Source organism: Alosa sapidissima, chromosome 20, assembly GCF_018492685.1.
Source record: "Alosa sapidissima isolate fAloSap1 chromosome 20, fAloSap1.pri, whole genome shotgun sequence".
Classification (NCBI taxonomy): Eukaryota; Metazoa; Chordata; class Actinopteri; order Clupeiformes; family Clupeidae; genus Alosa; species Alosa sapidissima.
In genome coordinates this window covers 4,419,039-4,436,645 of record NC_055976.1, presented here as the reverse complement: position 1 = coordinate 4,436,645, position 17,607 = coordinate 4,419,039, and the positions used below count along the sequence as shown (strand labels likewise).

General features: G+C 38.8%; 2 long non-coding RNA genes across 2 annotated transcripts; both read left to right on the top strand.

Annotated features, from left to right (window-relative positions):
- Positions 1–1,671: 1,671 nt before the first annotated feature.
- LOC121695066 lies at positions 1,672–6,942 on the top strand. Its single transcript, XR_006025994.1, has 4 exons — positions 1,672–2,427; positions 3,002–3,027; positions 5,597–5,747; positions 6,660–6,942. It is a non-coding gene; the product is annotated as an uncharacterized LOC121695066 (long non-coding RNA).
- Positions 6,943–7,484: 542 nt separating this feature from the next.
- LOC121695047 lies at positions 7,485–12,761 on the top strand. The gene is made up of 4 exons (XR_006025983.1): positions 7,485–8,246; positions 8,821–8,846; positions 11,416–11,566; positions 12,479–12,761. It is a non-coding gene; the product is annotated as an uncharacterized LOC121695047 (long non-coding RNA).
- Positions 12,762–17,607: the final 4,846 nt, after the last annotated feature.

The following is a 17,607-nucleotide window of genomic DNA, read 5'->3' as shown; positions in this document are numbered from 1 at the left end:
TCTGGAATACCCCTCAGTTCTAACTACTGACCAATGATTCTAGCGGTGGGCTCCTCAAGCAAGATAGCCTAAACAAAAACGAGATTGCAAATTGAAAGCAGATAGAAAGTAGCCTACTGAAACAAATATACTACGCACAGTTTTCAGGTGCACAAGGTCTTACATGATTGTTGGCTTCTGGGGCCTGTACTATGAAGGGAGCTTAACCTACCCAGATGTAACCCAGGGTTACTTTGTTAAACCGGGTTTGACAAAACCTGGTTATCTTAAGTGGTGTTAATCGGTACTACGACGCTGATTATGAGGTTGATTTGTTGAGCCGGGGTTAACCTAATTGGAGTTTGTGCGCGTTCACATAAAAGGGGCGGGTTGCAGCGCAAGTCACCACTTTCAATGGTGACGCGATCACCTTATGTTAAGGATGAGGAATGCACAATTATTATGACAAGTTATGAGGAATTGAAACCCACTCTGACAAAAATCAAATACGTCGGCATTGAACAAAGCAACGCTGTTGGCAACGTATTGCAGATCGGGTAGCCTAAATGCCTAAAAGTAAGGTTTTATTCCCACATGTTCTTCAAATATGTGTTACGGAGGATTAGTAGCTTGCGGAATGTCTGAAATTAGTTGAAATAATTAAATAGCCTATTTTGAGTTCATAGAAAGGCCTACAGATGCAACCCAATTCAGAAGTGGGCATATAGATCAGTGTTTCCCAAAGTCTGGGTCGTGACCCACGGGTGGGTCGCAGGAGATTTTATTTGGGTCGCCAGCACAATTTATGTTGTGCTATGCCTAACTGATACCATTTGTCATTTGATACCAGGAAAGCTAACAGTTTTCTATTAGGATGTAGTTTGTTCAGTCACGGTTTTGTCATAAAAGCTCATGAAACTGGCGCATGAAACTGGGGGACGAACGCATCGCAGAGAGGGTGCCAGAGCATGGATATCTACCTCTCAAAATGAAACCGTTCTGTGGGGCGCCTGCCATGTACCTCCCCAGATAGCAAAATTATTATGGCTCAGATTTGGCCCAAAACTGGCTTGCCATTTTGGTAAAGCTCTGGGTGGATGTATGGGCCCTAAATGGCCCAAATTTGGCATGCCAAAATCAACCAAAAGTAGGCCAAAGCTCACCCAAAACCAATTTTGGATTTCCAAACTATAGCCTTAAATGTCCCAAAAAGAATCCTAAATCCCATAATCCAGCCAAAATGTAGCCATAACTGACCCTAAATGATACCATAATTGTGCCACATGTTTGCTTTTACATAGAAATTATGTATTTATTATTATTTTTTTATTATTATTTATTTGTATTATTTATTTTAATTTATTCAGCTGTCTGTATGACTTTATTGCTGGTAATTGTGACTTAATTGCTGATAATGTAATGGTTAGTCTAGGTTCACTATATACTTAAATTATGTTGTACATTATATATGCGTATGTATCTGTTAAAAAACACAGGAAAATTAAATACATTTCATTATGCTTTATTATATGTTTTGGTAGGGTGCTGGATGGCTGGGTAGCTGGGGTGCTGGATGGCTGGGTGCCTGTGGCTGGACAGCTGGGTGGCTGGCTGGGTATCTGGGTGCTGGATGGCTGGTGCCTGTGGCTGGACAGTTGGGCGGCTGGGTAGCTGTGAAACTGAGAAGCCTCTGGCTGCAGCCTGCGGGACGGGGCGGGGACATCCACATCCACATCCATGTGCTACGTCACATTTGTTCTGCGCATGTGCGGAACTTCTCATTAGACATTCGCTGGTAGCGCTTGTAGTAAATTACTTTTAGCAGTAGTTTGCAGAGGTGTCAAGTAACGAAGTACAAATCCTTCGTTACATTACTTAAGTAGACATTTTGGGTATCTATACTTTACTGGAGTAATTATTTTTGAGCCGACTTTTTACTTCTACTCTACATTTTCAAGCAAGTATTTGTACTTTCTACTCCTTCATTTTAAAAATAGCCTCCTCGTCACTCCTAATTCATTTCGGCTTGTTTTCATTCCGACTCATTGTTGAATCCAGATAGAGAGAATTTGATTGTGGTTGGACGAGAAGTATAAACATATCCCATTCTGACACTATTGGTTTGTACGCGATCCGTCACACCACCTGAACGTGACACAAATCATTACTCTCCAACAAGGACATAGCAAACGTAGCAAAGTAGCCTACAAAGATGTCCATGGCAGAGAAGAGAACCTGAGCGAAATGTCCCAACCAAGCACTAGCGAAGAGGTTGGTAGTCAGGAAGACCTAGGCAATCCTTGTAGGCTACATCCCTGGAAGAACTTTTCGAAAATGGTTGGATGGAAAAACAACTCCAGTCCTTTCGGATGCACTGCTGCAAGCTCTGCGCACCCAAGTACCACGAGCTAAGGCTTTCAAAAACTCGCCGTGAAAAACCATATTGAGGTAAGCCGAGAGTTTCTTATTATCAGTCGATTACTGACAAAATATTGTAATAACCTAACGTACTAATGGTAAATTTGCAATGTATGCTATGGCTAGGTACATGCCAAGACATGCCATGGTTGCTTGCTAGTTATCTGAGCTTATGTTATAGCTATATGCAATATTTGTAAGTTAATTGTGCAAGCTATTCTACAGCTAGTTGATAAAGCATACTAAGGGCAGGCATGATCCTGTCTGTGTATGAGAGTGCGTGCGCCTGAATGGGGCCCAACTACCAACTATCAGCCAAATGCTGTTTAAAATTAATATAGTTGGTGTTGGACTATATCATCAATAATGTTACTTTTCAGTCATGCCAGCAGCTGCTTGTGGTCTTAAAACAGCTTTAAGTGGCAATATTCTGGTCTGCTCAACATAATAGACCACCAGTGAAGCTCCCTAACTTGTAGTTTGACCTTAATTCATAACCTTCAAGTATGCTATTTAACACAGCGAAAGTCCTAGATAGTCTGAGCTTCTAGTTTGAGAGAAATATTAATCTCAATCTCTGCCTGTGCATTCATTTTCTCCACAGAAGAAACACCCAACCAGTCTATAGAGGTACACACAACTTACTTCAGCAGCCCTTAAAAGGAAGTCATCCTCTGAAGGTTCTTTGGCCCCTCCCTCCAAACAAACCAATCATTTTTTAATCACCTGGATTAATAATTCATTTTGACAGCACTAATGTATACTTGTATAGACAACCATATAGGGTTATTGTCACTAAGCCTGCCCTATCTCATGAAATATGTGCTCATTTGCTTACAAACAAAATCAGATTGTGTGATAAAACCAGGCTCAAAATGATTTTTATATTTTTATATTATTTATATACTGGGGGGTCTGAGTTGGTGAAAACCTTTAAGGGGCTCTATTTTGACGGTGTAAAATGCATGGTACATTGGCGAATAGCTTAGGGGTTTGTCCAGTCCACATTGGGAGTGGTTTTGTTATCAAACATCGGGCGCCTGACACAAAGTCAAGTCAAGTTTATTTATATAGCACATTTCATACACAGAGGTCATTCAATGTGCTTTACATAAACAAAACCAAACGATAATAACAAATAAAAGCATAGAAGGGCAATATAGTCAAAGAATAGTTAAAAGGTAAAGATCATAATAAAAGGAAAACATAAAACACAAGGTAAAATCATTTAAAAATAAAGAATAATTAGTAAGCAAAAACAAAGGCAAAAGTAGTAAAAAAAGTAATAAAAGACAAAGTAGAATAATTATCGAGGCAGATTCAGAATTTGTAACTCGGCACAGTTAGCAGAAAGCGTCTGAGAACAGTTTGGTCTTAAGTCTAGATTTAAAACTGGCTACAGTTGGGGCCTTTTTAATGTCATCCGAAAGTTGGTTCCACAGCTGAGCCGCATAGCAGCTAAAAGCTGCTTCACCATGTTTAGTTCTAACTGTAGGTTTTACTAGCAGGTTTTTCACCTGGGACCTGAGAGGACGAGAAGGTGTGTACTGCTGAAGCATGTCTGACAAGTATTTAGGTCCTGCTCCATTTACTGATTTATAAACAAGCAATAGTGCTTTAAAGTCAATTCTGTGACTTACTGGAAGCCAGTGCAAGGACTTAAGAATTGGAGTAATGTGGTCAGTTCTTTTAGTTTTTGTTAGAGTCCTAGCTGCTGCATTTTGTATCACCTGAAGCTGTTTAATAGTCTTTTTAGGAAGGCCTGTGAACAGTCCATTGCAGTAATCAACCCTGCTGGAGATAAATGCATGAATGAGTTTTTCTAAGTCATGTTTTGACATCAGCCCTCTGAGTTTGAAAATATTTTTGAGGTGGTAAAAAGCTGATTTAGTTATCGCTTTCATGTGGCTGTTGAAATTTAGATCACTGTCAATTAATACACCAAGGTTTTTAACAGTATCCTTTGCCTTCAACCCTTTTGTGTCAAGGAGAGTGGCAACCCTAAGTCTTTCCTCATTTTTACCAAATATAATTACTTCAGTTTTTTCTTTGTTCAGCTGAAGAAAATTTTGAGACATCCAGGTGTTGATTTGTTCTATACACTGACACATAGATTCAAGAGGACCATAGTTGTTTGGTGATAGAGCTAAGTAAATTTGTGTGTCATCTGCATAGCTATGATATGAAATCAAATTATTATGCAGTTACTTTTACTATTGACTGACAATGGGTTACCACCGAAAACATAGGCTGGAAAAAGCAACACTTACCCTATTGCTCAAATGACCGAATAAAACAACATTTATCCTGCAGAGGAGTTGCTTATATCTCGTGACGGTGCGTCTTCAGCTGTGCTCCATACGTGTCTCTCGCCTCTCCCCTAATCAGTTTTAACAGTCATTACCAATTTGCAAATGATGGTGAATAACTACTCATCATGAGATGTACAGTATTTCGTAATATCTTTATTCTAATTATGTTTCCCATTGTAATCGTGCAATTTGTAATGCTTTGCATGGACGTGCGCTGGTGTGAATGATAAAGGATGGTGCGTGCACCTGCCAATATGACTGTTGACATGCGCTCTTAAAATAGCATATGAACAACTCGCCATTGACTTCTGACCAGGTTTAGGTGGTGTACGATAGTGATTTTTAGACAACGCGCCAGGCCCCTCCCTAGGTTGTTAATTGGCACACCCCTGGGCGCAATGTTTAAAAAATAAACGTGCAAAATACCGAATTAAACTTTGCGTGGGTGAAAAATGAGTTTTACGCCATGCGCTGGTGTCCAAAATACAGCCCGGGGTCTAATTTGAACTCATTGTTGTGTTCCTCAAACTATTCCGTAAACTTTATTTGCCTGGTGGTAGGGTGCATTATCCTGTTGAAAAAGGCCAATGCCATCAGAGAAAACCATTTCCATGCAAGGGTGTACACGGTCTGTAACAATGCTTTAGCAGGTAGTGCATCCTGGTGCCTTAAGCTCCCCCAGGTAAACGCACACACTTCCAGCCATCTACATGATGTAAAAGAAAACGTGCATCAGACCTAGGCCACCTTCCTCCATTGCTTAGTGGAGTTCTATCAGTGGTTATAATGTTATTGTTGATTGGTATACATGTAGAAAGTGAAGAGGAGTAAGGTGTCTGGAAATTATTGCAATAATATTTGTCATGTTTGTGTGACTTCTTTGCCAGATGAATATGCTTGCAGTGATGGGTGGGAAAACACCCATCAAGCGTATAATGGGGAGGCTATTGAGCAAATCCTTGGCTTTGCAATTGAATTGGACAGGTCAAGGGGGAAAGGTGTCTTTCAAGACACTACAAATGAAAACGGTGTTGCACAGTAAGTTGATTTAAAACAGAAAATAATGTTTGAAAATAATAACGATTCATCCCATTGAATATCTTCCCTTTTATTGATTTGATAAATTAAATCAAGGTCAATATAATTTACCTTTACAAGCCTTTATATTCCTTACTGATGGATTGAGTTGCTTTTCTTTTGTCTTCATGGTGGGATTGTAGCCTTGAATACTGATTAACTAGTGACTGGACCTTCCAGACTCGGGTGTCTTTGTACTACTACTGAACAAGGCAATCTTCATTTCACTAATTACTGTATGAGACAAATGGGCAGGACTATTAAGTTAGGTCAGTCACTTTAAGGGGGTGAATATGCAACCACTTATTCTACAGGATACATTTTTATTAGTTAACATTACTTTCTAGAAATCTGCCCATGTCTATCTACCTATCCAAGCCAAGGGCATGAATGTTTTTATAGGCACTGTGTGTTGTAAAAGTTAGTAATGACATGGTCAAAATTTGGATGTAACTGTTTAAGATGAGCTTGTTGTAAGAGCCATTATATTGACATTGCAAACACTCAAAATTCTGGTAAGGAAACAAATATTAACACTGTTCATATTCTGTTATTAGGTGTACACCAAATGGTGGTATGACTTTGACCTTCCTTTGAGATAATAGAGGCGCATATTGAATAAAGAAAATGGTGTTGAGTAGCAGGCACAGGGTGGTTTCACATAATGGCCTGGTTATCCACAAAATCCTACTAATTCTAATCAGTGTTTTGAACATGTGAAACAATACGACATGGCTACTATAACATGATAAAGTAAACTATGAGAGACGTTTTGTAAAATGACAATCTTACAACTTTGTAACATCTAAATGTTCAGCAATAAAGCTTTATTTATTCTGTTGACACTCCCATCCCCCATAACCCCCTGTTCAGGAGCTGGACGCAAGAATCCACCAACCCCGGGATGTCAGAGAAGACATCATTCAGAAGGAGGTGTCCGTGTTTTTAAAAGGGGCAGCCGACCTAGAGGGGGGGGGGTGACAGGAAAGGCAGAGAAGGAAGGAGAGTTTGGCCAATAATGAGCAGTAATATATGAATGTTATATGTTGTTGTTGTAGGCTTATGCATTTTATATATATTGTGCTATAAAGCTGTGCTATAATATATATGTATATTATTAATGTTATCTGTTGTGTTTAAATTAGCATATTGTATTTATATTATCAATGCTGTTTAAATATTTCATGTAATGGCTGGTCTAGCCATAACATACGTAATATTATTAACATTGTTGGTCTTATTGTTATTTAATATATTTATATTACCAATGTTATTTATATATTGCTGTTTAAATGTTATTTATAGCCTACTGCTAAAATATTAAAATCATTATTCTATTTAACGGTGTCATGTATTTAATAGGCTACCAAGACTAATTGTTGATATTGTTCAAGTTGTGTAGGCTATGTCACTTTGTAACTAAGCCGTCAATTTCTTAGACTGTCCTAGCCTACTTTAATGCAGTAGGTCTAAAGTTGTTAGTGTTTAGTGTATGAGGTTAGAGAGAAAGAGATATGCTACAAGCAGAAGGTGCAAACAGCGGTTTCGTTTTACTGCAAGCATTAATGCTGGCATTAGCGAAGCGAATGTTTACTCTGGAACCTCCGGAAAACACTGACGCTCAATGTCGATACGTAATGAAGTAGCATGTGACGTCGCACTTGGATGTGGATGTGGATGTCTCCGCCCCGTCGAGAAGCCTCTGGCTGCAGCCTGCGGGACGGGGCGGGGACATCCACATCCACATCCATGTGCTACGTCACATTTGTTCTGCGCATGTGCGGAACTTCTCATTAGACATTCGCTGGTAGCGCTTGTAGTAAATTACTTTTAGCAGTAGTTTGCAGAGGTGTCAAGTAACGAAGTACAAATCCTTCGTTACATTACTTAAGTAGACATTTTGGGTATCTATACTTTACTGGAGTAATTATTTTTGAGCCGACTTTTTACTTCTACTCTACATTTTCAAGCAAGTATTTGTACTTTCTACTCCTTCATTTTAAAAATAGCCTCCTCGTCACTCCTAATTCATTTCGGCTTGTTTTCATTCCGACTCATTGTTGAATCCAGATAGAGAGAATTTGATTGTGGTTGGACGAGAAGTATAAACATATCCCATTCTGACACTATTGGTTTGTACGCGATCCGTCACACCACCTGAACGTGACACAAATCATTACTCTCCAACAAGGACATAGCAAACGTAGCAAAGTAGCCTACAAAGATGTCCATGGCAGAGAAGAGAACCTGAGCGAAATGTCCCAACCAAGCACTAGCGAAGAGGTTGGTAGTCAGGAAGACCTAGGCAATCCTTGTAGGCTACATCCCTGGAAGAACTTTTCGAAAATGGTTGGATGGAAAAACAACTCCAGTCCTTTCGGATGCACTGCTGCAAGCTCTGCGCACCCAAGTACCACGAGCTAAGGCTTTCAAAAACTCGCCGTGAAAAACCATATTGAGGTAAGCCGAGAGTTTCTTATTATCAGTCGATTACTGACAAAATATTGTAATAACCTAACGTACTAATGGTAAATTTGCAATGTATGCTATGGCTAGGTACATGCCAAGACATGCCATGGTTGCTTGCTAGTTATCTGAGCTTATGTTATAGCTATATGCAATATTTGTAAGTTAATTGTGCAAGCTATTCTACAGCTAGTTGATAAAGCATACTAAGGGCAGGCATGATCCTGTCTGTGTATGAGAGTGCGTGCGCCTGAATGGGGCCCAACTACCAACTATCAGCCAAATGCTGTTTAAAATTAATATAGTTGGTGTTGGACTATATCATCAATAATGTTACTTTTCAGTCATGCCAGCAGCTGCTTGTGGTCTTAAAACAGCTTTAAGTGGCAATATTCTGGTCTGCTCAACATAATAGACCACCAGTGAAGCTCCCTAACTTGTAGTTTGACCTTAATTCATAACCTTCAAGTATGCTATTTAACACAGCGAAAGTCCTAGATAGTCTGAGCTTCTAGTTTGAGAGAAATATTAATCTCAATCTCTGCCTGTGCATTCATTTTCTCCACAGAAGAAACACCCAACCAGTCTATAGAGGTACACACAACTTACTTCAGCAGCCCTTAAAAGGAAGTCATCCTCTGAAGGTTCTTTGGCCCCTCCCTCCAAACAAACCAATCATTTTTTAATCACCTGGATTAATAATTCATTTTGACAGCACTAATGTATACTTGTATAGACAACCATATAGGGTTATTGTCACTAAGCCTGCCCTATCTCATGAAATATGTGCTCATTTGCTTACAAACAAAATCAGATTGTGTGATAAAACCAGGCTCAAAATGATTTTTATATTTTTATATTATTTATATACTGGGGGGTCTGAGTTGGTGAAAACCTTTAAGGGGCTCTATTTTGACGGTGTAAAATGCATGGTACATTGGCGAATAGCTTAGGGGTTTGTCCAGTCCACATTGGGAGTGGTTTTGTTATCAAACATCGGGCGCCTGACACAAAGTCAAGTCAAGTTTATTTATATAGCACATTTCATACACAGAGGTCATTCAATGTGCTTTACATAAACAAAACCAAACGATAATAACAAATAAAAGCATAGAAGGGCAATATAGTCAAAGAATAGTTAAAAGGTAAAGATCATAATAAAAGGAAAACATAAAACACAAGGTAAAATCATTTAAAAATAAAGAATAATTAGTAAGCAAAAACAAAGGCAAAAGTAGTAAAAAAAGTAATAAAAGACAAAGTAGAATAATTATCGAGGCAGATTCAGAATTTGTAACTCGGCACAGTTAGCAGAAAGCGTCTGAGAACAGTTTGGTCTTAAGTCTAGATTTAAAACTGGCTACAGTTGGGGCCTTTTTAATGTCATCCGAAAGTTGGTTCCACAGCTGAGCCGCATAGCAGCTAAAAGCTGCTTCACCATGTTTAGTTCTAACTGTAGGTTTTACTAGCAGGTTTTTCACCTGGGACCTGAGAGGACGAGAAGGTGTGTACTGCTGAAGCATGTCTGACAAGTATTTAGGTCCTGCTCCATTTACTGATTTATAAACAAGCAATAGTGCTTTAAAGTCAATTCTGTGACTTACTGGAAGCCAGTGCAAGGACTTAAGAATTGGAGTAATGTGGTCAGTTCTTTTAGTTTTTGTTAGAGTCCTAGCTGCTGCATTTTGTATCACCTGAAGCTGTTTAATAGTCTTTTTAGGAAGGCCTGTGAACAGTCCATTGCAGTAATCAACCCTGCTGGAGATAAATGCATGAATGAGTTTTTCTAAGTCATGTTTTGACATCAGCCCTCTGAGTTTGAAAATATTTTTGAGGTGGTAAAAAGCTGATTTAGTTATCGCTTTCATGTGGCTGTTGAAATTTAGATCACTGTCAATTAATACACCAAGGTTTTTAACAGTATCCTTTGCCTTCAACCCTTTTGTGTCAAGGAGAGTGGCAACCCTAAGTCTTTCCTCATTTTTACCAAATATAATTACTTCAGTTTTTTCTTTGTTCAGCTGAAGAAAATTTTGAGACATCCAGGTGTTGATTTGTTCTATACACTGACACATAGATTCAAGAGGACCATAGTTGTTTGGTGATAGAGCTAAGTAAATTTGTGTGTCATCTGCATAGCTATGATATGAAATCAAATTATTATGCAGTTACTTTTACTATTGACTGACAATGGGTTACCACCGAAAACATAGGCTGGAAAAAGCAACACTTACCCTATTGCTCAAATGACCGAATAAAACAACATTTATCCTGCAGAGGAGTTGCTTATATCTCGTGACGGTGCGTCTTCAGCTGTGCTCCATACGTGTCTCTCGCCTCTCCCCTAATCAGTTTTAACAGTCATTACCAATTTGCAAATGATGGTGAATAACTACTCATCATGAGATGTACAGTATTTCGTAATATCTTTATTCTAATTATGTTTCCCATTGTAATCGTGCAATTTGTAATGCTTTGCATGGACGTGCGCTGGTGTGAATGATAAAGGATGGTGCGTGCACCTGCCAATATGACTGTTGACATGCGCTCTTAAAATAGCATATGAACAACTCGCCATTGACTTCTGACCAGGTTTAGGTGGTGTACGATAGTGATTTTTAGACAACGCGCCAGGCCCCTCCCTAGGTTGTTAATTGGCACACCCCTGGGCGCAATGTTTAAAAAATAAACGTGCAAAATACCGAATTAAACTTTGCGTGGGTGAAAAATGAGTTTTACGCCATGCGCTGGTGTCCAAAATACAGCCCGGGGTCTAATTTGAACTCATTGTTGTGTTCCTCAAACTATTCCGTAAACTTTATTTGCCTGGTGGTAGGGTGCATTATCCTGTTGAAAAAGGCCAATGCCATCAGAGAAAACCATTTCCATGCAAGGGTGTACACGGTCTGTAACAATGCTTTAGCAGGTAGTGCATCCTGGTGCCTTAAGCTCCCCCAGGTAAACGCACACACTTCCAGCCATCTACATGATGTAAAAGAAAACGTGCATCAGACCTAGGCCACCTTCCTCCATTGCTTAGTGGAGTTCTATCAGTGGTTATAATGTTATTGTTGATTGGTATACATGTAGAAAGTGAAGAGGAGTAAGGTGTCTGGAAATTATTGCAATAATATTTGTCATGTTTGTGTGACTTCTTTGCCAGATGAATATGCTTGCAGTGATGGGTGGGAAAACACCCATCAAGCGTATAATGGGGAGGCTATTGAGCAAATCCTTGGCTTTGCAATTGAATTGGACAGGTCAAGGGGGAAAGGTGTCTTTCAAGACACTACAAATGAAAACGGTGTTGCACAGTAAGTTGATTTAAAACAGAAAATAATGTTTGAAAATAATAACGATTCATCCCATTGAATATCTTCCCTTTTATTGATTTGATAAATTAAATCAAGGTCAATATAATTTACCTTTACAAGCCTTTATATTCCTTACTGATGGATTGAGTTGCTTTTCTTTTGTCTTCATGGTGGGATTGTAGCCTTGAATACTGATTAACTAGTGACTGGACCTTCCAGACTCGGGTGTCTTTGTACTACTACTGAACAAGGCAATCTTCATTTCACTAATTACTGTATGAGACAAATGGGCAGGACTATTAAGTTAGGTCAGTCACTTTAAGGGGGTGAATATGCAACCACTTATTCTACAGGATACATTTTTATTAGTTAACATTACTTTCTAGAAATCTGCCCATGTCTATCTACCTATCCAAGCCAAGGGCATGAATGTTTTTATAGGCACTGTGTGTTGTAAAAGTTAGTAATGACATGGTCAAAATTTGGATGTAACTGTTTAAGATGAGCTTGTTGTAAGAGCCATTATATTGACATTGCAAACACTCAAAATTCTGGTAAGGAAACAAATATTAACACTGTTCATATTCTGTTATTAGGTGTACACCAAATGGTGGTATGACTTTGACCTTCCTTTGAGATAATAGAGGCGCATATTGAATAAAGAAAATGGTGTTGAGTAGCAGGCACAGGGTGGTTTCACATAATGGCCTGGTTATCCACAAAATCCTACTAATTCTAATCAGTGTTTTGAACATGTGAAACAATACGACATGGCTACTATAACATGATAAAGTAAACTATGAGAGACGTTTTGTAAAATGACAATCTTACAACTTTGTAACATCTAAATGTTCAGCAATAAAGCTTTATTTATTCTGTTGACACTCCCATCCCCCATAACCCCCTGTTCAGGAGCTGGACGCAAGAATCCACCAACCCCGGGATGTCAGAGAAGACATCATTCAGAAGGAGGTGTCCGTGTTTTTAAAAGGGGCAGCCGACCTAGAGGGGGGGGGGTGACAGGAAAGGCAGAGAAGGAAGGAGAGTTTGGCCAATAATGAGCAGTAATATATGAATGTTATATGTTGTTGTTGTAGGCTTATGCATTTTATATATATTGTGCTATAAAGCTGTGCTATAATATATATGTATATTATTAATGTTATCTGTTGTGTTTAAATTAGCATATTGTATTTATATTATCAATGCTGTTTAAATATTTCATGTAATGGCTGGTCTAGCCATAACATACGTAATATTATTAACATTGTTGGTCTTATTGTTATTTAATATATTTATATTACCAATGTTATTTATATATTGCTGTTTAAATGTTATTTATAGCCTACTGCTAAAATATTAAAATCATTATTCTATTTAACGGTGTCATGTATTTAATAGGCTACACGGAGTTAATAGGCTACCAAGACTAATTGTTGATATTGTTCAAGTTGTGTAGGCTATGTCACTTTGTAACTAAGCCGTCAATTTCTTAGACTGTCCTAGCCTACTTTAATGCAGTAGGTCTAAAGTTGTTAGTGTTTAGTGTATGAGGTTAGAGAGAAAGAGATATGCTACAAGCAGAAGGTGCAAACAGCGGTTTCGTTTTACTGCAAGCATTAATGCTGGCATTAGCGAAGCGAATGTTTACTCTGGAACCTCCGGAAAACACTGACGCTCAATGTCGATACGTAATGAAGTAGCATGTGACGTCGCACTTGGATGTGGATGTGGATGTCTCCGCCCCGTCCCGCAGGCTGCATCCAGTCATTATTGGTGAAACTGGGTGCTGGGCGGCTGGATGGCTGGGGGGCTGGGTGCTGACTGCACTAAGAACAAAACAGAAAACAACCGGAAACCATGATTAGTTTAACTGCAGTGAAAGGGGGGTACAAAAACGACGTTTTAGGGGCATGATCTGGAGTGTCTTTGTGCCTCTTAACAGAGGTGCAACATGAACAGGGCCTTACGTGACAACAAGATGCGTTTTTAACTCATGAATACATTGCGAAGAAACATTTAACTCAATGAATACATTGCGAAGAAACCATAGGAACATAGGTCGGTGACAGTACAAACTTTGAATTTAAACGATTTCTTCGCAATGTATGAGATAAAAATAGATAGATAGATATACAGTATAGATAGATAGATATATACTTTATTGATCCCTAGGGGTTCAACGTTAAATGCATCTTGTTGTTCATGTTGCACCGAAATTTCAATTGCATTTTGTGTCTGTAAGAGGCCCACAAAACTGGCAATATAGCTAACTGGGAGCTCCCCGCTAACCCTGGCTATCGGCTCAATTACCTCTCTAAACCACAATCTTGTTTCGTAATAGGCAGGTATTTGCTATTTCTTGTTCTAATTATCTAATCCTTATTAACCATAACAGGCTACAAGAGCTGCAGGAATATCGTTGTGGGAACATCTAACGTTAACAGTATCATGGGAACGGCTAACGTTAGCTTCTAACTGTCTCACAACAATAACAGCAAATCCAATGTTACTACGAGTAAATTAATAACATGTAAATGTGTTTAACATGTTTAAAAAGTAGGCTGTACAGTTGCTTGACCAAGGTTATTGAATACATTTTCCTGAATTTAAAAGTTAAAAGATGAATGGAGACATAATACATACCTCAACTGCGATCGCTGGTCGAACTGGGGGCTAGGCTGGGTCTTGTCCGAGTAGAAAGTTTGAAAATTCCCGGTCTTTGCTGAGTCTTTTGGTTAGCCAGAAACATGCCAAAACTCTGTCCCGCTCTTCGCCCATCTTCTGGCTGTCCATAAACATGCCTAACAGCCCGTATGCGTCATCAGATGCTGTCCCCGCTCTTATAGTCCAGGCAAAGTAAGGTCTGACCCAAAACTAATTGCAACAGAATTTATTTTCACATTTTTATATTTCAATTGGTGATCTAAACACCATAGTAAAAGTCCATGAAAATCCAGTTGGTGGAAATATGTTAAAATGAGGGCTGTTTTATGCATTATCCTTCAGCAAATACTGACAAAACTGTAATTAGAATGTTATAGAATAAGCATTCTAAAGAATATCTGACCCCATCTAACTTAACATGGGATTTTAGAATATTGCATTGTTGAGGAACATTCTTTTATTTTCAAAGAGTTAGTACATTTCTCAGGCTTATTTCAGACTGGTTTGTTGCTAATTGGTGTCTATTTTTACATTTTGGCCCTTTGAATCAATGGAAATGGTTGTTGCGTCTTTAAATAGAGCCAGTGTGTTTTTGCATGTAAGTGTTCCACAATGTTAAAGTTGTACAAACACATAGTTAAGCATTATTTAGCCTAGGAAAGTGTTTTTGGTGGTCTGATTTAGAGGCCACTGAATCATATACAGTAGGCCTATCACACGAAAGTATCAGTCCATCATTTTCCAAGACTTATAGACTTATAGTAATTGACCTCTTGCCCGGGGGTTGACTGAGAGACTGTCTATCCAGTCAGAGGGGCCTGTATGATGCCTCTTTACTTTGCACAATTTTGGCTAAAACAGTAATCAGACAGCACAGTATGTTTATGTAAGTGAATGAATAAAGGAAAATTATAAAGGCAAAGTTGAAGATGGACATGATAATGTCCAAATTCGACAGAAAGGTGCAGATAACTGCAGCTAGCCTCCAAAGAGGTGACTGTTGTGACGTCTGGCAAAAGGTGCATGCTATACTAATAAATATAGTTTAAGCTTAATAATTAAAATGCATGCCTATGCATGGGCCATGGTTTTACCAAAATAATAGAACAGCCAAAACTATACATATTCTAAAAGCATATGCCCTGTACATGAAATATAGCATTAATCAACTTATGTCCCATCTTCCTTCATGCATAATACATACTCCTCTATTCTGTATAGGCGAATCAAGTGAACAGCTGATACATTTTGGCCTGCACTATTAAGGGAAACAAATTAAACATCATAAACTACATATTTTCTAAAAGCATATAACCTCTAGAAGTGATGTGACACCAATTAGGACATGTCCCATCTTCCTCCATGCAATGCACAATACATTGCCATTCTGTATAGGCGAATCTAGTGTAAAGCGGACACATTTTAACATATACTGTCTAGGGAAAGCAAATTAAACACCCTAAACTATATATTTTCTGAAAGCATAAACCCTCCAGAGGAGATATAACACCATTTAAGATATTTCCCATCTTCCTCCATGCCATGCACATACATTGCCCTATATTCTGTATAGGTGAATCTAGTGTAAAGCGGATACATTTTAGCCTATACTGTCTATGAAAAACAGAATTAATACCCTAAACTATATATTTTCTGAAAGCATATTACTTGTAGATGAGATATAACACCAGTTAAGACATGTCTCATCTTCCTCCATGCCATGCACAACATATTGCCCTCTATTCTGCAAAGGTGAATCTAGTGTACAGTAGATACATTTTGGCATGTACAGTCAAGGGAAAACAAATTAAACACCCTAAACTATATATTTTCTGAAAGCATATACCCTCTAGAAGAGATATTACACAATTTCAGACATTTCCCATCTTCCTCCATGCCATGCACAATACATTGCCCTGTATTCTGTAAAGCTGAATCTAGTGTAAAGTGGATACATTTTTGCCTATAATGTCCAGGGAAAACAGATTAACCACCCTAAACTATATATTTTCTAAAAGCATATGCCCTCTAGATGAGATATAATACCAGTTAAGTATTATCTTCCTCCATGCCTTGGACATGGTACATATTCCTATATTGCATTTACTCTGTATTAAAACACATTGATTTTAATATATCGCTGAAAAAGCTAGAGCAAAAATGTTCAATGTTAACATTTAAAATCATATTATTGTTTAATTTGACCATCATTTGTCCTCAGATTCACCCCTGTGGGCTGAATAGTAATTGAGATATAGGGCTATATTTGTCTAATATGCATGGTCACTAGCAAATAGCTTAGGGGTTTGTCCAGTCCACATTGGGTGTGGTTTTGTTTTCAAAAGTCCGGCAAAAAGGTGGATCTTATGTTTCTTAATTAGTCATGGGCGTGTTTTGGGCTTAACATCCTTTAAACTAATGAGAGTGACATCTGTCATTCCCTTTAACAGCAAGCAGTGCGCCTTCAAAAAGTGCATCGATATTTTGATAGTCAGCGGCGTTATGTTCCCCATTGTAATCGTGTAATTGGTAATGTTTTACATGGATGTGCGCTGGTGCACGTTCCTGTGGACGAGAAAAGCAGGGTGTAATTGTGCACTCGCCCATCACTGTTGATAATGCACTCTTAAAGGGACACCAGGCAACGTTTAATTACTCATCTACGTAAGTCGGTATATGGTTAAATGACTCATTACAGGGCGAATGAAGACTCTCTCACCCGCCCCTACTGCCTGTAGGAAAAATATCCCGCTTGCAAGTTCAGTGTATCGTACCCGCCGACCGAAGCAGGATCAGTTTACATCCTGCATTCACAGCACAGGGGCAGGCTAACGAAACGCGATTGTTGCAAACGTGTGTATAATGGCAGAGCCGCCGAAGAAGCAGCGAAAACCCTTGACGGAAGATGCAAACAAAAAGGAAAAGAGCTTCAGACCGAGCGAGGGGGAGTTTTGTAGAGAAAAGGCATCAGGCTTGCCTGGTGTCTCTTTAAAATAACATATAAACAACTCGCCATGGATTTCTGACCAGGTATTTCTTGGTCAGTGGCGTAATGCGTTTTAGGTAGTGTACGATAGCGATTTTTAGATAATGCGCTAGACCCCTCCTTAGGTCGTTAATTGCCACACCCCTTGGTGCGTTGCTCAATAAAAGAGACGGGCATAACGATATTGTACGATATTGTACAATAGTGTACAATATTCTAAAGTAGAATAGTGTTGCATCGTGATAATTATACGCTTTGCGCCGTGCTCTTGACTGTCATGATAGGGCCCATAGCTATTGTAACCTCTTGGCAGCCATTTTGGTGACCATCTTGAAAATGACCCCTTTCTCAAAGTCAGATTTTACTAGATTTTTAGTATGTTATTTAG